Raw genomic sequence first — 25,566 nt, forward strand, 5'->3', positions numbered from 1 at the left:
GGCTTTCTCAGACCCGTTGTGAGCTTGCCACTTCCGGAACACAACAAGAGTTGCCCATGCCTTCTATGCTGTCCTGGAACCTTGGAAAAACAAAAACTGGCTTGATTCTACCTGTGTCCATACACTGGATGGAGCCACATGCAGAGAGACAGTTAGAGGGAAACCAGCTTATTTTAGCTCACAAATCCATTAATGAGGGGAAGTCAAGGCAGCAGGAACTTGATAGAGCTGGTCGAATCACATCCACAGGTAAGAGCAGAGAGAAATCAATTCGAGCATGCTCAGTGCTCAGCTCACCTATCCCCACTCCCCAACTTACACCCTCAAGAATCCCAGCCTTCCCACATGATTCTGCATTACATCATGGGACAATTAAAATGAATCATTATAACAGACAAGCTAAAAGCCTTTTTTTAAGATTCCTGTGCTATATCAGAACTATCACTCCCACCTTAGGGCAGAGGGCTGTGCCCAGGCCCGGGCAGGCATTTGTACTATGGTAACTGCCAGAACCAAAATGGATGACTGTTCTTTCTATCCCTGTTGCCTGCTCCAACTACCATCAAAAGGTATGTCTGTCCCTGGGTGGTTATTTAGGTGAGTGTTCTACCACTTAGCCACATGCCACTTTAACACCTGAGGTTTCCAAATAACAGTTTTTACTGGCATTCTTATCCCTTACCCGATCCTTGATGCTTATATGCCAGCTCACAAGATATTAATGTCTGTCCCCGAGAGCCTCCGAAGCCCCAGTAGCAAACCAGACCGACCAGGACTACTAGCTCTTGCCTGAATTCAGAGGAACAGAGAGATGGAAGGACCGGGATTATAAAGGATTTCTAGGAAGAGTTTCACAGAGGATGAGCTGCTAGTGAAACAGCCTAACAAAGAAAAGTCCAGGCTGGGAAGAGAGATTTAAAAAAAAAAAAAAAAAAAAAAAAAAGCCAGCCTGGTCTACAGAGTGAGTTCCAGGACAGCCAAGACTACACAGAGAAACCCTGTCTCGAAAAACCAAAAAAAAAAAAAAAAAAAAAAAAAAAGACACAGCTCTGGACAGAAGGTGTTGAGCAAACAGGTAGAGAAGCGTTGTGCACGGTTGGGAAAGACTGGCTATAGCAGAGGGTTCATGCAGGGAAACACAGAGAGGTTGGGATGAGTGTGGGGCAGCTTTCCCCCATCAGAGAGCACAGGGTTGTCTGTGCTTGCGGTATAGCATCAGGTAATGGCTCAGTTTGGTTCCTAAGTGGGTCTTGCTATCGGCCAGCTGAGCTCGCATTTCCCCGGAGGACTCTGGCAGGCCTGATTCTCCTATTATAGGTTTGTGTTGAGTCTGCTTTTTGGCACAGCTGCTTCCTTCATAGAATATTCCTCTGTGGCTGTAGCCCGAGTGGGCCGGCAGGATTGTCTTCAGAGTTTCTGCACCATCAGCTTTTCCACAGAAGCTGATGCTGGAGTCGACTCCAGCACTTTCTCGCATCCCTCTCTGGAGAGCAGGTGTTTTGGTTTTGTTTTTTTTTTTTTTTTTTTTTTTTTCCAACCTAATACTTGCTTTGAGTCTTAGAGATGACTCTCAGAAACCTTAGCAGCAGCAACTATGTAACTGTGAAGTGTAAGAGGAGAATCTGGAAAACAAACAAACTACTACTGTTTCCAGGAACATAGCAACAGTGGGTTTGTGTGTTCCCACAAGGCCTTTGAATTGTGGGTTATGTAAGAGAGTCTGCTGGCTACAGAGATGCATTACTAAAGCTCTCAGAAACATGCTAAGCAATAATCAAAATAATTTAACTTGCAGATTAATAAACAAGAACGAAGTCTTTACATGAAGAGAAACCTAAATACAACAGAATCCAAAATAGAACAACGGAAAAATCACAACCATGTTCCCACCTCCTGACTGCCCTCCAGTACCTATTGTCCAAAGTCACTGTGGTGATTAACACAGGTAGTCAATTCTAGGATCTAGAATTTTCTAGGGGATAAACCTCTGAACACATCTGAAGGTTTCTAAATTTGGCTCTCTGATATGAGAGCATCCACCCTAAATATGGTGGCTCCATTCCAAGGCTAGGATCCTGGGCTGAGTAAAACGAAGAAATTGGGTTTTGGAGAGAGAGATGGCTCAGCAGTAAGAGCGCCATTTGCTCTTGCAGAGGACCTCTGTTCAGTTCCTAGCACCCACCTAGTGGCTCACAACTCTCTGTAACTAAAGCTCAGGGGAATCTGACGCCCTCTTCTGGTCTCTGTAAGCACTGCATGTATATGGTACACAGACAAACATGCAGGCAAAACACCCAAATACATAAAATAAAATAAATAAAAACATAAAATAAAAATATATGAATCTAAAAAGAAGGAGAAATTGAACTGAGCAGAATTTGTCTCACTGACTTCCTGACTACAGACAGACACAGATGCTCCACACCTCTAGTCCTCTGTGTTTCCATCGGGGTGGACTACATCGCCTCAAACAGCTGAAACAAGCCCTTCTTTCCCAAAGCTTCTTTGTCTAGTTATTTAGTCCCTGCAATGAGAAAAGTAACCAGCATAGTCATGGGATGGGGTGTTTTGTTGTGTTTGTTTGTTTGTTTGTTTGACTTTGTTTTGTTTTTCTCTATATTGTGGACAAAAATACTACTTTTTCATCCAAACCATTTTCCCAGCCTTGGTGTGGCTGATCGTCAATCAAGAAGTGGGAACTTATGGTTCTGTTGGAGATTCAGTTGTGTCACGTGATATTTTTCTGGAAACTGTCTTACGAGAGGATATTTTGCTGAAGCAGACACAAGAGGATGTTTTGCTGAGAACAGACACGTGGTGCTTTCTGGATGATGCCTGGTGAAAGAGCATGGTGATGTTTTGCTGGAGCGGACACTTGAGAGGACATGTGACATTTGAAAAGAGTGTAAGTGTAACCCAACAGACAGAGGACAATGACCTTGCATTGGTTCCCCTTGCAACTCTTTGCTGGTCATCACTGGGCTCTGCTGACGCTGGTCCTTGCTGATGGCACTTTAACATTGATTTGCCTCTCTTCCGAGGCTCATGCCAATCAGTGAATCCTCGAAGTTTCTTCTGGATTGAGCAGCTGCTATTGATTCGTTATTTGGTGTTTGCCAAGTGGACTGGACTGCTGACAACTAAGATTGGAATCGCTTCCAAAGAACTGTTTCTAAACAGGTCCACAACCCCCATTTTCTTTTAACCTTTCTTTCCCCCTACCTCTGGTGGGTGGTGGGCTAGAAGGGAGGCTGAAGTATTTTTTTGTTTTTGTTTTTTTGGTTTTTTTTTTGTTTTTTTTTTTTTACTGTATTAAAGGTTTTTGAAAAATGTAAACCTATAGAGAACCCAGTCTGGAGGACCGTCCTGTGTGTGAGAGGACAATCAGGAGCATCCCTGACCTCCAAACACAGATGACACACAATTATATTGACAAGGACCCAGGATAAGAGGAAAGAGAATCTTGGGGCTCTAGACTATTCTGGCCAAAAATACACACCCCTCAATGGCAGCGGGGCTGATGAGGAAGAAAGCAGAACATAGATACCACAAAAAGTCAACAAAAATATCTGCTGTGAGATTCCTCTGGTGTACTTTCTTTTTGTTTCTGTAATCACCAAAAATGGTGGCACGCTCTTACAATCCTAGCACTGCAAGAGGCTGAAGTTGGGGGCAACCACAGGTTCGAGGTTAGCAGGAGCTTCACAGTGAGACCACATTTCAAATCCAGATTTATTTTTTTTAACAAACTATCCTTATTTTAAGTAAATAAAATCAACAAATATAAAGTAGGAATATTAAAATATAAATGAATATAAGACAAAATTTTAAATTTTAAAAACTTAAATAAAAACACACAACCCAGAGAGAGTACCAAAACAAATCCCACACCATCTTTCACAGGGCTTGCTGATGAAGTGTCAAGATAACATGACGTCTGTATAGAAACACAGAACCAGGAACTAGGTCAGGGACTTCTACGACAAAGCTACCCTCACACTAAGGCGGTAACACGGCATGAAGGTTGATGTCCATGCCTTCAGTTCCTCAAGTGAACCCTTGCTTTCCCCTCTCCGTTCTTCTGGGCACTGCTGAACGTGGTTGAGACTGCGTATCTTCCGGTCCCCGTCCATAGAGAGGAATGCAAAGGCATTCCACTTCCCAGAGCGGCAAGCTTCTCAAGTACATCCTCTCTGCAAACGTTTAGTAAGCACCCACCACGCGTCAAGCCTCCACTGTCTAAAGAGCCAGGGAAACAGCTGGGGACAGACCAACAGAATCCCTGCCAGGATAGTAAGTACAGTGACTAACAATATGGAAGAGGAAGAGAAGACAAAACTCTTCCCTAGCAGGACCAGATCGTAAGTCACACGTGTAGAAGGCCATTTGGTTCATCCTGCAGTTGTTACAAAGAACCAAGCTAGCCCTTTCAGAAGAACAACTATAAATGGGTCTCCCTGTGTGTAATCCCAAAGTTTTTACCCTGAGAAACCACTGCCAAATGACTGATGACAAGAAGGAAGAATCCACGTTGGGTTTAAAATGCGAGTGGATACCGAAACTTTATCAAAAACATTGGAGCAACAATCTGTCCATTTTCAATTCCTCTGCAACTTTTGGGGTCACTTCAGAGAGGGTGAACCCCTACGGCACCCTGAACATCACAGGGACTTTCCCGAGGTTCTGACTGTAATGCTTCACAAACGGGCAACCTGCTTAGATACCACACAGGTACCAAAGTGAAGCCATTTTGTCTACCTATCAGCAAGCTTACCCAATTAATTACCAAAGGTAGCACAGTGCCACCTGGGACCCAGCCCCCTGTGTATGCCCTGGTGACCTAGTTAATAAAATCTAGCCTCAAATCCAACAGACCACAGAATTAATACTTAACTATAGAAGTTATATAGCAGTATACGGACAGAGGTGCTGGAACCTGGCCCTGAAGAGGCCCCCTTAACAAAGGACAACAAAGAGGCTTATGTGGTTGTTACCATTTTAACAGAATTGCCCATGAGACATTTACTATCCCCCCCCCCATTCCCAACAATCATTTCCTAATACCCCAGGCCCTGGCACTCTGGATTCAAATATTCTAATGCATTTGGTATCTTCTTCTGCATCTTCAGCCTAAGGAATAAATATATTAGAAAACGGTTACCCTCACCCCCTCTAAACAAATGCTTTCTAAAATCCCGGAGCATCGAACGTGGTCCTGAGAGTCATTTTATTTGATTTCTTTTAATCATATCTATTTGTTATGCGTGTGATCGTGCAGGCTCGTGTGTGTGTAAGTCAGAACATGTGGGAGTTGGTTCTCTCTTTCTACTATGTGGGTCCTGAGGAACAAACTCAGGCCACTGGGCTTGATGCCAAGCATTTTGATCCACCAAAGCCATCTTACTGTCCCCGTGAGGGTTGTTTTAAAGCAGAAAATAAGGCTTACACACAGTGATTTTTTTTTTCTTTTGCTCCAGATATGCAGCTATTTCGGTCACATTTGGTTGATATCTAGGTATTTCAAAATCAGAGTGGAAAATCAAAAAGGAAGAAAGAAAGAAAGAAAGAAAGAAAGAAAGAAAGAAAGAAAGAAAGAAAGATCATAACACTTAACACTCTGTGAGAACTTGGGAGAGCAGGGTAACAAGTGCCTTCCATCTCATTTGTTTCCAGGATTCTCCTGGCTTTCTTCATTTGTTATCTTCTAATGACAGAATTATCTGCTCCATTTTAAAATACAGTTCTGAGATTGGACAAGACAGACTGTCCTGACATGCATACAACCATGGAAATAATTTTTGATCTCATCCTGGGAAGCTTGTCGGCGTCACATAAGCTAGAGTCATCCGAGAGGAGAGAACTCAGTTAAGGAATTTCTGTACGATCTAGGATGTAGGTGAGCCTGTAGGGCATGTTCTTAATTAGTAATTGATGGGGAGGGCCCAGCCCATAGTGAGTGGGCCACCTCTGGGCTGGTGGTCCTAAGCTTCTATATGAAAGCAGGTTGAGCAAGTCGTAGAGAGCAGGCCAGTTAGCAGCACCCTCCATGGCCTCTGCATCAGCTCCTGCCTCCCGGTTCCTGCCCTGGGTGAGTTCTTGCCCTATCTTCCTCCAATAATTGACTGTGATGTATGTGTTAAATATAATCGAAATAAACCCTTCCTCCCCAAACTGTGTTTGGTCATGGTGTTGGATCGTAGCAACAGAAACCCTAGCAGAGAGGTGTCTGTCCAAGGTCCATGGGGTTAGTCAAGCAAGTGATATCTGACTGTAGTCTCAGCTCCCTTCTCTCAACTCAGGACACATCGCCTGCCTATGGGTGTTGTAAGAAACAAACAATAGGAGATGTATCCTAGGGCCAGTACAGGACTGAACAAAGCAGGTGTCCTTACAGGAGAACAGTGATTCTCAACCTTCCTGACACAGTGACCCTTTAATACAGTTCCTCACGTTGTGGGGACCCCCAACCACAAAATTACTTCATTACTACCTCATAACTGTAATCTTGCTACTGTCATGAATCGTAATGTAAATATCTGATGTGCCGCATGTGATTCCAGAGGAGTCATGACCCACAGATTGAGAACCACTGCTGTACAAATCCTGACCATGTGACTGGCCTAAGGTCCTTCTGAACCATTACTCACATACTACACAAAAGACTCTAGAAACCTAATGGTCCCCATCACAGGATAGACCACTCACTTCCTTTCCTTAAAAAGCTATCCATCCTACTGAAATATCACTTCCTGCCAAAGATACACATCTTTACACAATCCTCACACTTGATGTCCCCTTCAAAAAAACAGCCAGCACAATTATCTGGACCGCATTGTGATAAGACACATCAGACCACTGTTAGGTCCAGCATACTACGTCATTTTAACATTCATTACATTCATTAAGCTATTGTTTGCAAACATCTCCCCTGGTGTCTTCTCCAAGCAAATTATCACCCTCCCTGCTGAAAGGTGAGGGAAAAATGAAACACAAAATTATTAGTTCAATATCACAGGTGCCAACCATCAGCTGCAAAAATGTCCTCATTTCCTACCTCCATGGTACTTTTAAAAACAAAGGAAAAACCAAACACAGTAACTCCAGGGTAAGCTGAGAAGCAATTTCCAGGAGAGAGGAGTACCATCGGCCTCCCTGGCTCAACTTTCCTTCTGTGCCTCTCCTCCCTGCCCCTCTCATTAAAAAAAAAAAATAATAATAATAATAATAATAATAATAATAACATGAATTATCTTTTCTTCAAAATGTTGATTATTCGTATGTTGAGAGGGTGGGGAGAATCTAGACATAAATAAAAGAAAAAGAAATTCACCCAAAATCTCATTGGTTCTTCTAATTGCGTTCCTATGCTTCTGTGTAAACAACCCCAACTCCCCCACCTTGCAAAGGTGTTCAAACAATGGCTACTGCCCAGGTCTGTTCCTGGTTATTCTCAAGGCAAGATGTAGAGATGAGCTCAGGAGTACATCTCTGAGAAAACTGCCTTAGTGTTCCTCACACTGGAGACCCCTCGAGCTTCCCTGATGGACTTGGTACCCAGGGATGGAAAGCTATTTATCTGAGGCCGTGTACTTTGTATGTGTGGTCTGACATTCTTTGTTTCAGTGACCTGTGTGTGTGCACACCATGTGCATGAGGTGTGAGCAGGTGTGTACACGTGTGCACGAATGTGCACATATGCCAGCAAAGAGCAGGGGTCAATTGGGTGTCCCCCTCTATAGTTCTCCACCTTGTCCTTTTGAGACAAGGTCTCTTGCTGGAGCTGGAGCTTGCTGGTTCAGCGAGCCTGGCTGGCCAGTGAGGCCCAAAGGTCTTCCTGTCTCCACCTACCTCCAACGTGGGATTGTAAATATGTAACACAGGTGCTAAGGACCCAAACTCAGGTATTCATGCTTGGATAGCAAGCACCTAGCTGAGCCATCTCCCCAGCCTCTCTCAATAACTTTTCAATCACTAATCATACCCTACCACCCAGTACCCCAAATGGCCCCAGTGTACTGTGCCCATTCCTCTGTGTCTGTCAATATCTACCAAGCACACATAAACACTAAGATAACAGCTCTTAATTTCTTCAGAAGATTAATTATGAAAACGTGCAAGTAAGGAAGGGGTGGTCCTTATGGATACTCTGAACATCCTGAAATTTAGTTCAACTCCCTGGAACTAAAAGTAATGCAGGCTTAAGCAGTCGTTGGAAGTTCAAGTGCCACACAGGTGGCAGCCTGTCTGTGTAACAAGCTCACCTGAGTAAAGAGGGAGGTGGGTCTGAAAATGCACCTTTTAACACCATCCTAGTTTGCTTCTTGATGCTATGATGAAGCACTCATTGAAAGCACTGTGGGGGAGGAAAGGGTCTAACTCAGCTTACACTTACAATCCGTCATCAAAGGAAGGCAAGACAGGAACTCACAGCAGAAACTGAAGCAGAGACCACAACTGCCTTCCTTACACAGCCCAGACCCACCTGCCTAGGGATGGTGCTGCCCACAGTTGACAGGGCCTTCTACAGCCATCAGCAACCAAGAAAATGCCCTATAGACAGGCTTATAGGCCAAGCTGACGGAGGCAATTCCTCAGAAGAAATTACTTCCTTCCCGGGTGTGTCAAGTTGACAGCCAAGCACAGGACTGCAGGAATAAGCCAGAATTTTTTTTTTAAATAGTTTTCATTTCCTTCCCTAATTTTACCCCCAGAAAGATCAAAATATCCCCAAACCTATAGAAGCTTTTAACATGTCTGTTAAATCCCTTTCAAACCACCTAAATTTCCAATAAAAGCCATGCCTCAAACTCCAATTTCAATCCATTCATCTCCTATGACCAGAACATAATAAAAAAAAACTACTTTTCCCACCTACCATGAACTGGGTCCCAACAATACAGAACCTCCCTGTAAGGTGTTCAGACTGTGCATGGTGGATAATTGACACACTCCACACTCTGCTACTCACATCTCAATTATTTTTAAAATTGTGTCTCTCTTAAAACTTGGATACATTCCTGGTAGGTAATTTGACTATTTACATTATAATTTTCTAGCATATGGTAATAAAGTATCTTTTTCCAACAATCGGTTTAGTTCAACAATTTTCCAATTAGATGGGAATAAAATGTCATATGGAAGGAATGCTTTTGTCTAATTTGCACATAATGCCATATGGGCCAAACATCCCTCCCCCAGAAGAGCTTTCCTCGCTGTTTGAAACTCTCCATGGCCACGGCTGCTCACTGCAGCTTCTGATCTTGGTTAAATGGGTTTTATTTATAGAGCATGTCTTTGCCACCCATACGGCTTTATTCTCTTGGCTCGGGATTTCTTTCCTGGTCAGTTTTTGGTTTTAAGACAGAGATAAAGCAGCTGAGCCTGACCTGAAACTTTTACTATGTAGCACAGGCTCACCTCCAACTGGCTGTAATTCTGTCTCTGCTTTCCAAGCGCTAGTTCTGCAGGTGCAAGCCACCAGGCCACCTTCTCTGGATAGCTTTATTTATCAAGCACAAAATTCAGCAAACCCTACCACCACCACCACCCAGCCCCGAGCTGCTGCAGCTTCTTGTCCTGTTTCTGTCCATCGGTGTAACTACGATAACAAGATAACCTTTTGTTGTAGTAGAAGATTAATTACCACTAAGAAAGAGACGTCTATGGCATCTGTAAAATCATTAACAAAACATGAAGCTTGAACTCACGTCTTAATTTGCCATCTGAATGTATTCTTTGCACTTTTAAATAGACAGAAAGACATAAGCTTTTGGAGGAGAATTCATTGTCAGTGGCCCTTTAAATAAATGATATCGCTTACAAAAACATAAATAAAAACAGTGGCAGCCCTTTACTAGGAGACAGCAGGATGTGTAAGGCACTCAAGAGGTGACTGCAAACCAAATAATAAATGAAAGAGGACTATATGTGAACTCACCCTGACCCCTGACCTTTGAACCCTGACTCCCAAAACAAGCTTCCAGATCACTGGTCACAATCTGGTCTAGCAGGCAGTCCTTCTGTGGAAACATGAGAAAGAAAGAGATACCTGAAAACACAGGAGAGAGCCAGCAAAACACAAATGATAGTCTCCATAGCATCTAATGATGCATCCCCTGGGACAATGCATCCCTGGGACCATGCATCCCTGGAACCATGCATCCCTGGGACCATGCATCCCTGGGACCATGCATCCCTTGGGACCATGCATCCCCTGGGACCATGCATCCCCTGGGACCATGCATCCCCTGGGATCATGCATCCCTGGGACCATGCATCCCTGGGACCATGCATCCCCTGGGACCATGCATCCCCTGGGACCATGCATCCCCTGGGACCATGCATCCCCTGGGACCATGCATCCCTGGGACCATGCATTCCCTGGGACCATGCATCCCTGGGACCATGCATCCCCTGGGACCATGCATCCCTGGGACCATGCATCCCCTGGGACCATGCATCCCTGGGATCATGCATCCCTGGGACCATGCATCCCTGGGACCATGCATTCCCTGGGACCATGCATCCCCTGGGACCATGCATCCCCTGGGACCATGCATCCCCTGGGACCATGCATCCCCTGGGACCATGCATCCCCTGGGACCATGCATCCCTGGGACCATGCATCCCCTGGGACCATGCATCCCTGGGACCATGCATCCCCTGGGACCATGCATCCCTGGGACCATGCATCCCCTGGGACCATGCATCCCTGGGACCATGCATCCCCTGGGACCATGCATCCCCTGGAACCATGCATCCCCTGGGACCATGCATCCCTGGGACCATGCATCCCCTGGGACCATGCATCCCTGGGACCATGCATCCCTTGGGACCATGCATCCCTGGGACCATGCATTCCCTGGGACCATGCATCCCCTGGGACCATGCATCCCCTGGGACCATGCATCCCCTGGGACCATGCATCCCCTGGGACCATGCATCCCCTGGGACCATGCATCCCTGGGACCATGCATCCCCTGGGACCATGCATCCCCTGGGACCATGCATCCCCTGGGACCATGCATCCCTGGGACCATGCATCCCTGGGACCATGCATCCCCTGGGACCATGCATCCCCTGGGACCATGCATCCCCTGGGACCATGCATCCCCTGGGACCATGCATCCCTGGGACCATGCATCCCTGGGACCATGCATCCCTGGGACCATGCATCCCTGGGACCATGCATCCCCTGGGACCATGCATCCCTGGGACCATGCATCCCTGGGACCATGCATGCTGTGGGAATGGGGTTTGTGCTGAGTTGTTGGCTTTATACTGTAATTATACAAACTTCCAGTTGGTGTCATCCTGTGAGTTCCTACGGCCTAAACCTAGTATTTGGGAGCCACTTACTCTTATTTTCTGGTTAATCCCTTGTGGATCACACGACTGCATTTTCTCTCTGTCTTCACCCCTTGAGTGGTAAATGACCATGAAACCCCCACAGAAATGAAATTATTGAAGAAGTTGACATGGGGGGGGGGGACACACCTCGGACTCATGATGTCTGTGTCCAATTTGTGGCTCTTCAGTGTTGTAAATGCTACGAATGTAATCTCTTCCGTGTTAAGTTTACTTTGCTTCAGGAGAAATTAAGAACCAATGAAACTATGGACCTTAAAATGTTGAAAATACTAATTACATCCTTTTAAAAATTACTTCCAAAAATTCAGGGAAAACAAAACAAAACAAAACTTTTTTTTCCTCAATCACATGACAAAAAAAACCCCAATGTTAAATAGTGGGAAAGCCACAGATTTCCCTCCAGAACCTGCTGAACTAGATATCACAAAATGTGTGCTCTTCTTGGGTTGAGGGACAGGCACAACATTCAATATTCAACCATTTTCACCTGGGAAACAAATGGAAAATTCAAATTTTTTCTGAAAAAAAAAAAAAGAGGGACGAGATTGGGGGATTATTATAAACAATTAAACATTCAAAACTATTTATTATTTAACATCAATCAATTTCTTCTATGTCAACAGTCTAGTACTGAACTCATTACCCTTGGTGCCCAAAAGATAATAACTGCATTCTCTCCAAATCTGGAGGTGTCTGAGCTGCATCTCAGTTCTTTCTTTCCATCCTCAGCAACCGGCAATGCCTTCCCAGGCTCCTCTTCCACTGCAGGGGGTCTCTCTAAAAGCAAAGCTGTGGCCAGGATCACAGGCATGGGGGGGAGGCAGGAGGGGACAAAAAGAGCCTGGCTGAGGATGGATGTCCGAGCTAGAGACAGGGTAGAAACAGGAGGCAGGTTCCCAGATGGGAAGCACACACACCACACTGAGGAAATTACGCAAGTTCAAAGCCAAGCCCAGACAGAATGGAAAGAATCCACTCCTGTCTGATAAATATATTAATAACCCATCCATCTTAAGAGCCTACCACAACACCCCCACAGCCACACCACCCTTGACATAATTCATAGTTTGCACAGTGCGGTTGGGAGGAAAAGCCAATGAAAGAGCAGTCATGTGACTCCCTCAGTACCAAAAATTCACATGTTCAAAAACGTGTTTCTTTCTGAGTGGGAACAGGAAAGGGTGAAAAAACGTTTCCCTCCCACCAGGAAACCCATTAAAACAGCAGCCTCCTGCCAGCCCTTCAGTTTTACTTGGTTTACTTTCGCTCTGTGTTCATGGACGAGCACCCTCCTACCAAATAAGCATATTGATCTCTTGAGTACCAGTCACCTGTTCTATGTCCCTATTTTCTAAGCATAGGGATGAAATATAAAATCAAAATGTGACGTCAAAATCGCCACTGGAACTCTACTAAAGAAAGAGTCCAAGCTGACAAGCTAGGGGAAACCAATCATTTCCCTCATAACTAATCAGACTTCTCAAAGCGTATCAGGGGTCGTTAAGAGAGATGCGATGGAAAAGTGGCATTCAGAGGCACCCTGGCTGCAGGTTCCCCATAGTGACTGCACCTTAAAAACAGACATTGTGACCTACACTGACCGCCACAAAGCTCAAAGTGTGTCAGTGAGGGCGATCGTTGAGGGGAAGCCTTAGCAATCAGAGAAAAACACGTGTTGCTAATAATGGTATTAGTGGCCACACAGAGCTACTGAAAACTAAGCAGCCCTGACCATTTGGGATCATGGAACCCACAGTAAAGAAGAGACAGGAGGCAATGGTTCGCTAATAAGGAAACAGGCAAAGGGCTCACCACACAGAGCAATAGGACCTGAGTTCAATCCCCATCAACTTCATGAAAAGCTAGGTGTGGTTGTGATGCCTACACTGGGGAAACAGGCCGATGCCTGGGGCTCACCGATGGAAACATGCATGTAAGACTTTGAATGGAGTTAATGTGTCCTAGCAGGTCCATGAAGATTACGCATGCACGAATGAAAGCCAGACTGAATGAGGCCATGTTGTGCAGGACCACAGACTGGCCAAGAAGCAACTGGTCAACCTCACACAGAGAAACCCTGGAGCATAGGGAATGACCACTGTGGCCGGAGTGGAGTCCCTAGACCATTGCTAACAACAGAACATGGAAGCTGGTGTAACTCCCTGGGCCTCAGATACAAAACGGCTCAGGAGACAGACTTTGAACATTGGGAAACAATAAAAACCAGGTATCTACACACAGAACACTGACGTAATTCCTAAATACCAACCCCAAGGTTGATCCTGATGCCCTACGGATGTATACTCTTAAGAATGTTCTCTGACTGCACTAGAGTGCAGCCATATTGAAGAAGCACTATGAATTTAGTGTATGGAATCTACTGGGGAGATGGTCTATACAGTCATGGGAGTCATAGATGGGACCACTGCTAGCTCCTTTAATCTTCATAATGACCTCTGGGATCTCAATACAGAAGACTGAAGGGAAATTTAAAAAAAAGTCAATGACTTGTCTGCATGCTGAAGCTAGAACACAAACCCCACCGCAGGGCTTCCCATAGCCTGCTAACAAGGAAGAGCATCCAAGTCACATTCCCACAGCTCAGCCTCCAGCTCCAGCTCAGCCACCTGACTCCCTAGGCAAGCCACTCATACGTCTGCTCCAAGTGAACCAATCTGCTGGGCACATGCTAGCATCGATTCTGCACACACCCCTGCCTTCCCTCCTGGTGTCTCCCAAAGTGCCCAGCCCTTCATCTTCCTGAGCACAGCCTTAGCAAAGCCCTTCCTGTCCACCTCAGCCTAACCCAGGCAGGACTCACAGCTTCCTCCACTGGACAAAAGAGGACTTCTTGTCATACTTGTCTTGTTATGGATGTCTCACCACAGCAGCAAGTTGTGTGCTTTTCCAGAAAGAACATGAGTAAATGTCTTAAGAAGAATGCTGTGTGCCGAGCAGTCGTGGTGCAGAGGCAGGCAGATTTCTGAGTTCGAGGCCAGCCTGGTCTACAGAGTGAGTCCCAGGACAGCCAGGTCTGCACAAAGTAACTCTGTCTCGAAAAACAAAAAACAAATGCAGGATTCTGAACTGGATGTGGTGGCACACCCCTTTAGTCCCAGCACTCAGAAGGCTGAGGCACCCAGATCTCTGAGTTCCAGGATCTGAGTTCCAGGACAGCCTAGTTTGCAGGGCAAGACCCAGGACAGCCAGGGCTGTGCAGAGAAACCCTGTCTCAAAAAACCAAACAATAAAATAAAATGAAGGATTTGGGGGTTGTGAGATGGCACAGTAGGTAGAAGTGAGTTCTACCTCTGGAACCCAGCTGACTCCACAGGTTGTCTTCTGGCCTCTGCATGTGTGCCTGGGAAAACTAACTTGGGGAAATTACCATACTGCAGACAGATTAGATTAAATGAAATGCATTGTCACTAATTCTGTTTGGTTTTACTCTTCAATGCAAATACCAGAAAGCAGTACGTATGTGGCTCACAATATTGTACTGGGTAGGATGACTATACAGGTACACTCATTCTCAGCTGTGTGTGTCTTATAAGTTGTTTGGGTTTCTTCTGTTTTCACTTTTTTGAGAATTTCATACATGACTACTGCATTGTATCTTTTCTATCTCACTCTTCACCCTCCAGCTCTTCCATGCCTCCCCCACTCCTCCCCAAATCCCTTCTTTAGTAACTATTGTTACACACACACACACACACACACACACACACACACTTAAAAAATAAATGGAAAAATAATTAGTTAGCCCTTTTTATTCCAGGAATGTCCAACCCTTTGATTTCGAGTCACAAAGTCACCTGCAAAGTTTATGCTTTAGAACAACAATCAAGTTACAATAAATAAGTCTTGGTACCTTATACATTGGCCTATACATTGTCAAGCCATATCCCATATTCATAGCCAGAAGGGGCCACATGCAGCCGGCTACAAGCAATGGGTTGGATACTCCCGTAAACATCCAGACTCTGGTATTTTGTTATAGCAACAGAAAACTAGCACACTCAGCGATGAAAATGTTTTTTTTTTTCAGAATAATTTTAATGTTATATATTGTACACATTATAAGATCTACCATTTGAGGGTCTGTTGTTGGGGGAGGAGCTGTTTTGAGAAGAGGTCTTATAACATCCCCTAAGATGCTGGGCTCAAGTATTAGGCTCCAGAATGACACTATGATAAAGGGAAGCTTGGGGGCGAGGGGTGGGGATTTCTGCTCTTCTGTTCTTAACCCCGTAAACTGAAATATCAGCTCTAATTCACATGCACAGTTCACTGCAGGATAGTAAGTTCTTCTCAGAATTATAATCCTAAAACCTAGCAGAAGCTTTTCAGTTTGAAGTTTGAAGACCAAAGCCAGAATATTAAAATAACTTCATAGGAGCTAGAGAGATGGCTCAGTGGTAAAGAGCACTGGCTGCTCTTCCAGAGGACCCAGGTTCAATTCCCAGCATCCGCAAGGCAGCTCACAGCCATCTGTAACTCCAGTTCCAGGGGGGATCTGACGCCCTCTTCTGGCCTCCACGGGCACCTACAAGTACAGTGCACAACTATACGTGCAAGCAAAACATACATATACACATAAAATAAATAAATAAATAACTTTTAAAATAATTAGGAACTAAAAATGGTTTGGGCATATGTGACAAGTTCCCATCTGTGTGTGTAATAAAAAGATTGTCTGTGATGAGAAGGTATTTTGCATGAGTAATTTCAAACCGTTCAATGCAGAGACAATTAATTAATTCTGGTAGTTTGAGATTACTTCTCCAGTCATTTCACAGAGACCGTGTTCATATTGTGTTTGGGATTAGTACTTTCCAGCAGCCATCTGGCAAAGTGTGGGGACTTAGGTTTCCCACTGTTTGCCTCTGTTGTCATTTCCTGTAATCCGTGGTTCTATGCTCTGTGCTGTCTCCCCTGTGCTTGTAGAAAGCACCCAAAATCACTGTATCAAAGAAAATCATTGCATCAATCTCAACTTGCTTCTGGGCAGCTGTAGCTCATACTCCTTGCTGGCCTCTTCTGTCTGCAGGAGGCTCAGCCTTCCCAGCTCCAATACAAACCAGTCATCACACTGGGCTGACCCCTTACTTCCTACACACAATCTAGGAGCTGAATCTGCTGTTTCAGTGGGGCTGTAGATCCAGAAAGGGCACAAGACAAACATGGAGAAGCACTGAAGTGCCATCAAGATGCCCTGTCCAAGACAAGGGCCATTCATTATCCTAAAAGAAAATAACTGTTCTTTCGAAACAGGAAGCCAGCACTGTATCAGCAGACTGCACTAACTGGCTCCTCTCTTCCCAACTAAAACACACTCTGGTAACAAAACAGAAAATAAAAATAAGAGACCCAGACATTAGTCGCTTGCCTTATTCGTTCATTTAAGTATTTGTTTTCTATGTACTTAGCAGAAGATAAGACAACTGTTGACTGAGAAAACCACTCAAGAAGGCTTAAGTAGCTAATAGCCTGTCAAGTGCCCGGGAATGTAATCCCACTGAGTCTCTTTATGTAGCCCTGGCTGCCCTGAAACTTGCTATATGGACCAGGCTAGCCTCAAACTCACAGAGATCCACCTGCCTCTACCTCCCGAGAGCTGGGGTTAAAGGCCACTATGCCCAGCTGTGATCTTAAATCTTAAATCTATTTCACAATCCATTTGAATTTTACATGATGCATACAGATCGATCTGTTGTAATGGCCCATTCACGACAGCTGAAAGAACCAAGAAAGCCAGAAATGACCTTAAATCCTGCATCTCCCAAGTTTACAAAGCAACACAAGATACAGCAACAGACTCAGCAGCCGCCCATAACTGTCACCTGCACGTGCTCATCAAAGCCGTTATGAGATTCCTTCCACCAAAGAACCTCCACACAGGAGGCATCTCCCTGCGAGCCTGGGATAAAACATGGTTACAAGCCAAGGTCTTTTCAAAGTAAGCATTTAGCCTAGACTTTGTTCTACACCCTAAGCTCAGCCTCTGTGCCCAGAAAGGACATATAAAACAGCAGCCAGTTCCTAGCTACCGCTCCTTCAGGGGCTTCTCTACCTTCTGGGCTAAAGGATCTATGAAAGTCTGGGTCCAAGTGCACACATACACACAACCATTTGTCCGAGCCATGGGATGCAAGGTCTGAATGTCCAGGATGCTCACTGCCACACCCTTCCTCTCTCCCTCACATCGGACAGCCAGGCTGCCTTCATGTGGGCTTTTCTCTGGCTCCTTTTCTCTAGCTATTGAAATCTTCCTCAAGGATGAACTTTGTGGTTCTCCACCACAACTCAATACATTCCTAAGGTGGCCATGAAACTTTCCTGCTGGCCTCTTCCTAAAACAGCCCAGGATGATTCCCAGTGAGGCCATACAACGTCTCTTCCTACTCAGTGGTCCAGACTAGGTTTCTGATGCCCTGAGAAAGCTTGGTTCAACCTGTCACTCTAACATCAACTGATAAGCCCTGCAGGGGCAATGCTAGCACGCATTCAACCCCAGAGAACAAGCAGCTGCCTCTTCACTATGATGTTAACATGAGAAATTCCAGGCCTGTCCCTAGCCCTGGCTTCCAGGTATCAGCTGCCCTCTGTGCTCAGGGGGCCCCATGGGCTCCTCCCTTGCCAGGAACCCTTGAGGGTCAGCTCTATATCCCTTCAGTGAGCTTTCCCTGACCATACAACTAGAAATAGTGATTCTCTCCTCCAAACTACTTCTCCATCTGACTTATTGCACCTAATCCGTCCGACATTTTACTTAAGTTCATCTGATTCTTTAAGGGTGCTGTGTTTTTCCATTTTCTTCACTATGTATACCCTAGTGCCTAGAACACTATATGACAGTGATTGCATTTTTTAATCCAGACACCAAGTTGCAGTAAGCACAGATTTTATTCAGGATGAGAGGAGAGAACTTATAGAGCTTAAACTTGACAAGGTAATGGCGCACACCTTTCATCCCAGCACTCAGGAGGCAGAGACAGGTGGACCTGAGTTCTAAGCCAGCCTGCTCTACAGAGGGCATTCCAGGATAACCAGGGCTACACAGTGAAACCCTGTCTCAAAGAGGAGGAGGAGGAGGAGAGGGGGAGGAGAGGGGTGGAGGAGGAGGGGAGAGAAGAAAGAAGAGAGGAAGAGGAGGAAGAAGAAGAACAACAACGAGTACTACTACTTGACCTTAACTCCTGTCCATGAGTGTGGGGTCAAAGTCATAGGTGTAGTAATATACAAAAATAAGGCAATATTCAATGTCTGTGATTGGGGGTTCTGTCTGCAGGCTAGCATCACCGTGGTTAGGTCGTATCCTTCTGCAGAGACAGGATACAGAGCCTTGGGAGACGGAGCCTTGTCCTTCCTAGTGAACACATTTCAAAAGATCTCTGAGAAAAAGCATCCCTGGGTGGTAGAGACAGGTTTGCATCACAAAGTGATGGAGAGATAATTTACAATGTTAAGGTTTTGTTTCACCTTTTAAATAAATGATGTAACAAAAGGAAATCAAGCCAGAGTCTTTGCCGGTCGTTCCACGCCCACTACATGCTGTGTTAGAGAGCGATCAAGTCTCATAGCTAGGGGATGGAAGAACAAAATCATTCATGCTGAGGGTGCAGATCTTCTAGGCCAATGTCAAGCCCCAGTTGAGGACAGGGCTCTTAAGGGGAGCCTGGTGCGTTTGGTGAAGGACAGCATCTTTATAAATGGATGGATAATCAATTGTGGATACTGGACGACAGCTGATGGATAGATAATAAATATCAGGTAACTGATGGCAGACGGTGATATATGAGTATCAAGTGCTGTGGCAGGAAGAGTCAAAAGAGACTGTCTGAAGACATTCAACTTCCAACAGAAAGTAGAAGTCTGGTGAGAAAAAGGAGCCCTTCCTCAGCAAAGAGTTGTTACAGAGTAACAACTCCCTCTCAAGCATGGTTTAAAGGCTCTTACCCACTGATAAGACTGCTAATTAGACAGTCTCGTGCCTCAACCGGTCCTTCCCAACATACTTTGCTTCTTGTGGGTTATTTCCCAAGCCCTGGGTTTCGTCGTTCACTATTTGAAATTCCTACTTGAGATAGATACTAAAGAGTTTGTACAGGAAGGTCTCCAACAGAGCCGGGGCTCTCTGTTCCCATTAACATATTTTAATGAATATCTCAGAGTTGTTTTGTTTTTTTCTTCCTTCTCTCTTGGCAACCTGCCTCTGAGATGGAGATGGGCTGCAGCCTACTTTCGACACATACCCTTTCCTGGTGATGGTTTGTTTTTTTTTTTTGTTTTTTTTTTTTGAGGGGGGGTGTTTGTTTGTTTGTTTTTCAGATCATACTCAGATCCAAAAAGAGGTCCTGAGAGATAACAAACATGGATCTGGTCTTCAGAAATCTGTATGATTCGAGTAGCTCTATGAGGTTTGGGGGTGGAGGACTGGGAAGACAGCGCAACAGTTAACATCACAGCTGCTCTTCTAGAGGACCTGGGCTCGATTCCCAGCACTCACAAGGTAGCTCACAGCCACTTGTATCTCCACCAGAGAGATCTGATGCCCTCTTCTGACCACCAGGGTTACTGCATGCATATGATACACACATTCAGGCAAACACACACATAAAATAATTAAAAAAAAAAAAAAAAAAAAAAAAAAAAAAAGGCTGGGCCAGAAAGATGGCTCAGGGGTTAATAGCACTGACTGCTCTTCCAGAGGTCCTGCGCTCAATCCCCAGCAAGCACATGGTGGTTTACTGCCATCCGTAAAGGGATCAGATGCCCTCTTCTGGTGCGTCTGAAGACAGCTACAGTGTACTCATATACATAAAATAATCAAATAAATAAAATTTAAAAAAGAAAAGGCTATTTTATAAGGTAACATTTAAACATAACAGAAAATGGAACGGATTCAAGATTCATAGAAACTTGGACTTATATAATTGGGGGCTGGGAGGGTAGCAAGGAAAATCCTTCCTATTTAACAAAGAATCCAAAACTACAAAACCACATAAGTAAATACATGGCCAGTGCTCCTCCCAGGGCCTCCCAAAGTAAGTCCAAGTGAGGAACCAGAAGCCCAGGATTCCCAGGCTCTGCATCTCAGCCAGCATGCAATGGACTGCAGTAGTTTCCAGCCAGCCTTGAGATCCCTAGAAAATTGCTAAACATAATAGTTATCTATTCCAGCCATCCTCCTGACACAGTTCTTATCTCCCGTTCACAAACGACCATCCCTGCTGCTCCCTCTAATTTGGCATCAGCAATTCATTATAAAGCCCCGTGTGTGTGTGTGTGTGTGTGTGTGTGTGTGTGTGTGTGTGTGTGTGTTGTGTGCATCCACATGAGCCTGGGTTTTTATAATCCTCCCCCACGATTTTAGCTCTGACAGCCTAGTTCCATGTCAATTATGTAATAGCCAAAGCAGGGAGTTTAACGGAGTACCAAAAGCACCGTAGTGGCTCTTACATAAGCTCCCACAAAGCCTCAGTAGGCCCACCCCAAGGTGTGGAACTGTGGGCTTATAAAATATGCCAGCTTTCCCTCTGCCCTTAAAAATACCGAAAAGGCTTTTGTGCACCCGGTTGACTAGTTTGCACATGAAAACGTCCATTCAATGAGAAAAATAATCCTTGATGAAACTTGATTTTTTTTAATCATGCAAACAAAAAGATGCTCCCTCTCCCCAAGACTACTTAACTTTCAGGGTTTTCTCTGCACAACGCACTGTACCCCACTAAGATTCCCATGTGTACTCTCTGTAGAACTAAGGGTTCCTTGGTACACACAGCGTTTCTTTGCAAGAAAAACAAGCAGGAAAATTACTTAGATGAAGAGAGCCCCGGGCTAAAGTCTATTCGCTTCTCTCTGGTCCAACACAAGTTTCTCTCCGTTTGCCACCTGCATGGCTGGGGTACCTCGAGCCCACGGAGCCACACCTTATGTTGCACGGAGACTAAAGGAAGCACGAAGTGATGCCCACCAACAGTCTCATCCCTGACTACACATGTCAAGCACCAGAAAGCCATACACATAACAAACGCCATCACCAGAAACCAGTAAGAAGAGAATGCGTATCTGGTGCTTTCTGCTTACATCTTTGTACCTGACACGTACGTGTGAGCAGAGATCTTTAATAACTGTCAACTCACAATTAGCCATGTCCACGTGACAGCAAAATAAAATTACCTAACGGTTTAAAAGCCAAAAGGGCTACCTGACTGGGATCTATTTCTTTAAATCACTTCCCACCTATTTCTTGTCAGAGACGTCCCACTGGTTTTCATAACAGACTTCATAAAAACTGTTTTGCGTCTTAACGCTTGAGAATCTACCGTATGATTTTTTTTCTTTTGAAAGGACCTCGCGTCGCCTTTAAATGATATCGAAGCCATCGCATGCTTATCCTGAAGGAAAGTTTTGAGCTAAGACAGAAATTATGGCTCTGACTTCCTGCGCTCTTCCGTTCTCTGGTAACCGCTCCTAACTTTACCAACCAGCAAATATTCCTGTGAAGCACTTACATAACAAAGAGTGCAGGCGCCTCTGGCACGCCGCCAAGCGTACTTCTCTGGGTGTTTGTATTTAAAATAGAACGGTAGTAACATCACTTGCAAGCCTGTAGTTCCTTTCCCTGCACAGACTCAGAATGAAGGGGGTTGGAAAATGGATGGAGCAAGCCTTACCATTCTAGAGCTCCAAGGAAATAACACATCGGTGCTAAATTAAGACGAAGAGACGGACCGAATTATCCCGAGCTGGGGGTGGAGAGGGGTGGAAGCTCGCTTAGGCTAACCCGCTGTCGCCTCTGAAACACCGTGCTCAACCTGGCATCCCCGGAAGGTGCGAGTGGGCTGCAGCCTCTCTCCGGCGGAGCAGAGGATGTGGGCAGCGGGGAGCGGGCGCTCAGATGCCAGAGAAGCCAGCAAAAGGCACCGCCTCCGCCCCGCTCTGCACCTGTCTCCAGCCGGATCGGGACGCGCGGACAGCAGTCGCTCACCTGGGTCTGGAGGAGCCAAGAAGGATGTGCAGAGAGACCAGGGCAGCCCCCGGGAGCATCCCGGCCGTGCCGGGCTATCTCCGCACGCAGCTCCTTCGCAGCTGGAGTTTGCAACGCGCCCACGCGTCCAGACTCCAGACCCACCCGGGTCTTCTGCAACTTGACAGAGCGCAGGCAGAGGTGGCGCAGGTGGCGAGCTTGGGGCACCGGGGTACCTGGGGCCGTGGCCGCAGCCAACCCTCCGCCCGCGCACTTCACCGCTGGGCACCGCCCAGGCCGCCCGGCTCCGATCACAGGGATGGCCCGGGCTGAAGACGCCTCGCCGGACAAAGACGCCGCTCCCGCCCACCCTCCAGTGAGGTGCCGTCCGCGGTGACAGAAGCCGGGGCTGCAGCGGCCCAAGACGCGCACCCCCTCCCGGCCGCCCGGAGATGCTCGCGAGCCCCGGCGCCTCCTCTCGGCCGGAGCCCCGTGGGGGGAGCCGAGCGCCCTCTGCCGGCCGGACACGACCCTGCAGTTCACGGGACCACAGTGGCCCGGAGCATCCAGCCTCAGACCCCACAGAAAGGAGAAACAGCCTGAGGTCGCCGACCTAGAGCCCGGACTCCCACGAGTGGGATGTGCTGTGGTCCAATCGGAAGAGACAGTCTCTTTTAATTTCGTGCAGCGGGAAGAACTGGGGTCCAGTAGGAGAACTTGGAAGGGATGTAGGGGGCCTGAGGAGACTAAAGCGGTCTCTGAAAGGGTTTTGTATGTGAGATTGTGTGCGGGTTTGGCGGGGGGTGGGGGGTGGGGGGGGAGGTAGTTGGGGTGTCTTTTTGTTTGAGGCAGGACCTTACTTGGGACTCACAGATACCCTCCTGCCTCTGACTCCAAATCTAGGGATAATGCGTAGCCGGCTACCCACTTGAAAGGCTCTTGTCTCAAAGCAAGCTTGTCAGGTTCTTAATTCACAGCATTCCTCAGAAGTAAACGTGAACGCAGGTCACCTAAAAGCAGCGCACCTGGGAAGCTTGAAGACGCCCAGCCGGAGGGCTTCTGCAGCCTCTGGTTCACAAGATTTGGGACAGACTGACAGAGAATGACTGCGAGGTGCTGGCAGGGTGGGCTTGCTGATGCGCTTGCTCGCTTTCTCTTGGGGGTCAGGAGTGTGGGAAAGTGGGCTCCCTCCCCACCCCAGCACTGCTGTGCTGAGCAACATTTTATACTAGCTGAATTTTTGGACTAACTGGTCTATATAGGGAAGGGAAGTCATGAAAGAGTACTTTTCACACGGCTGTCTTTTTACATTATTCTTGGTGGCCTCCCGTTTCTTCTGGAAGAATCTAGGGCACATTTTATCGCTTTTCCTGTCACCTTCGGGTGTTAACAAGCGGTCTGACTGGCTGTTATTACAAAGTCCAGTCCAATCTAAATCAAACTTTAAGCTCATTTCATTTAAGCCTTTGCCCCTCCCTTCCCTAGCTCACAAACCCCCAGCCTGACTTAAACCTAGAAAGATAGAAAAGCCTCCTTTGCGCCCTTCACTTTCCTATTTGGGTGCCGCCTAAGGCCTCCTAGGTGGAAGGAATGAGGTCCTGAGGCTACAGCTCCTTCCTCAGGCCACTCCCACTCCTCCAGGAACGCATCCCTCCCCCCGCCCACAAGCAGACCAGACCAGACCGACAGTCTTCCACCACTGTCAGCTCACGGTGTTCATTAAACCCTCTACCGAAGCTCTGGTTAGCTTCTTCCTTGAGCCTCACACTCCAGGCGACAGGCACCAGCTTCTTCAACACGTTTCTTCTCTGGCTTGTCTTCCCAGCACAGAGTGAGCCCTGTCTCCTCGCCCTGCTGGTACCCCGGCCTATCTCACTGCTGAGCCATCAGAATGCCCTCCTAGCAAGGATCACCGAAAAAACCAATACCTCTTGGCCAGTGTGTACCTTCCTGTCTCCAGGGCAGCACAAGGCAAGGCACTGAGGTTGTGGGAGCAGAAACGGCTAACAGCATACAACTGTGCCTCCTTGGGATTTGCCAGGAAAACAAAGAGGATGCCAATATTTTTCTGGCTTTCTCTTCCTTCCTCCTTTAACTCTGCCAGGGTCCCTAGCCCCATAGCATGGTGCTATTCATACACTGAGGGCAAGTCCTCCCTCTCAGAGAACCCTCTCTGGAGATGTCCTCATAGACAATTCCAAGGTGTTATGTCACCAATCTCCTAGGTGATTCTAGGTGCCTGCATGTCGCCATGTTTCCCACCATGGTGATAATGGATTAAACCTCTGAAACTAGATAACTGGCTAGTCTAGGCAGCCATCTTCCTTTCTCCCCTCCCAAGATAGCATTTTTCTGTGTAGCCCTGGATGTCCTGAAACTCATTGTTATAAATCAGGCTAGCCTCAAACTCAGAGATCTGCCTGCCTCTACCTCCCAGCTAAGCAAGCCACAATTATTTTTTATTTTTTTTATTTTTTTATTTATGGTTTTTCGAGACAGGGTTTCTCCGTGTAGCCCTGGCTGTCCTGGAACTCACTCTGTAGACCAGGCTGGCCTCTGCCTCCCAAGTGCTGGGATTAAAGGCGTGTGCCACCACTGCCCAGCGCAAGCCACAATTATATGTTTCCTTTATAAGAGTTGCAGTGGTCATGGTGTCTATTCACAGCAATGAAACCCTGACTTAAGACACTCTCATAGGCTCAAATATTTGAACGCTTGGGTCCCTTTCAGTAGAGTGTTGGAAAGGGTTAGGAGGTATAGCCCTGTCAAAGGTGATGTGTCACTGGGGTGGACTCTGAGGCTCCAGAAGCCCACACCAGGTCTGGAGTCTGTCTGCCTGTTGCCTATAGATCAGGATGTAGCTCTCAGCTTCTTCTCCAGCGCTATGTCTGCCTGTGTGCTGGCCATGCAACCCACCATGATGACAATGGACTAATCCTTTGACATTGTCATCGAGCTTGCCTCTGTCATGTCTCTTCACAGCAATAGAACAGGGACTAAGATAGACCAAAAAAAAGAAGAAAATATGCAATGCCCAGAACCCTGCTGAAGGAACAGGCTTACCCTCACATGATGCCTTGAGGATACCCAAGAACACATCTCAGAATGGTTATTTCAAAGTTACCAGGCTGAGCATTGACTTTCCTTCTGGTTCCTATTCTCTATTGATAGGGATTGCCTTTGGGTCCTGAAGTCCCCAAATCTTCCAGGGCTTTAGAAAAACA

At 46.3% G+C, this 25,566-nt stretch overlaps 1 protein-coding gene across 2 annotated transcripts in view; it reads right to left on the reverse strand.

Annotated features, from left to right (window-relative positions):
- Mtus2 (microtubule associated scaffold protein 2) overlaps nucleotides 1–23,132 on the reverse strand; it is a 352,203-nt gene extending 329,071 nt beyond the window's left edge. The window contains exon 1 of one of the 2 annotated variants that reach the window (XM_076923897.1): nucleotides 22,364–23,132. The gene's annotated coding sequence lies outside the window, so the exon portion shown is untranslated. Of the gene's footprint in view, nucleotides 1–22,049 lie in introns of both variants that reach the window. The other variant, XM_076923898.1, reaches the window with a different exon arrangement.
- Between the last annotated feature and the right edge of the window lie 2,434 nt (nucleotides 23,133–25,566).

This window comes from Arvicanthis niloticus, chromosome 24 (assembly GCF_011762505.2).
Source record: "Arvicanthis niloticus isolate mArvNil1 chromosome 24, mArvNil1.pat.X, whole genome shotgun sequence".
Lineage (NCBI taxonomy): Eukaryota > Metazoa > Chordata > Mammalia > Rodentia > Muridae > Arvicanthis > Arvicanthis niloticus.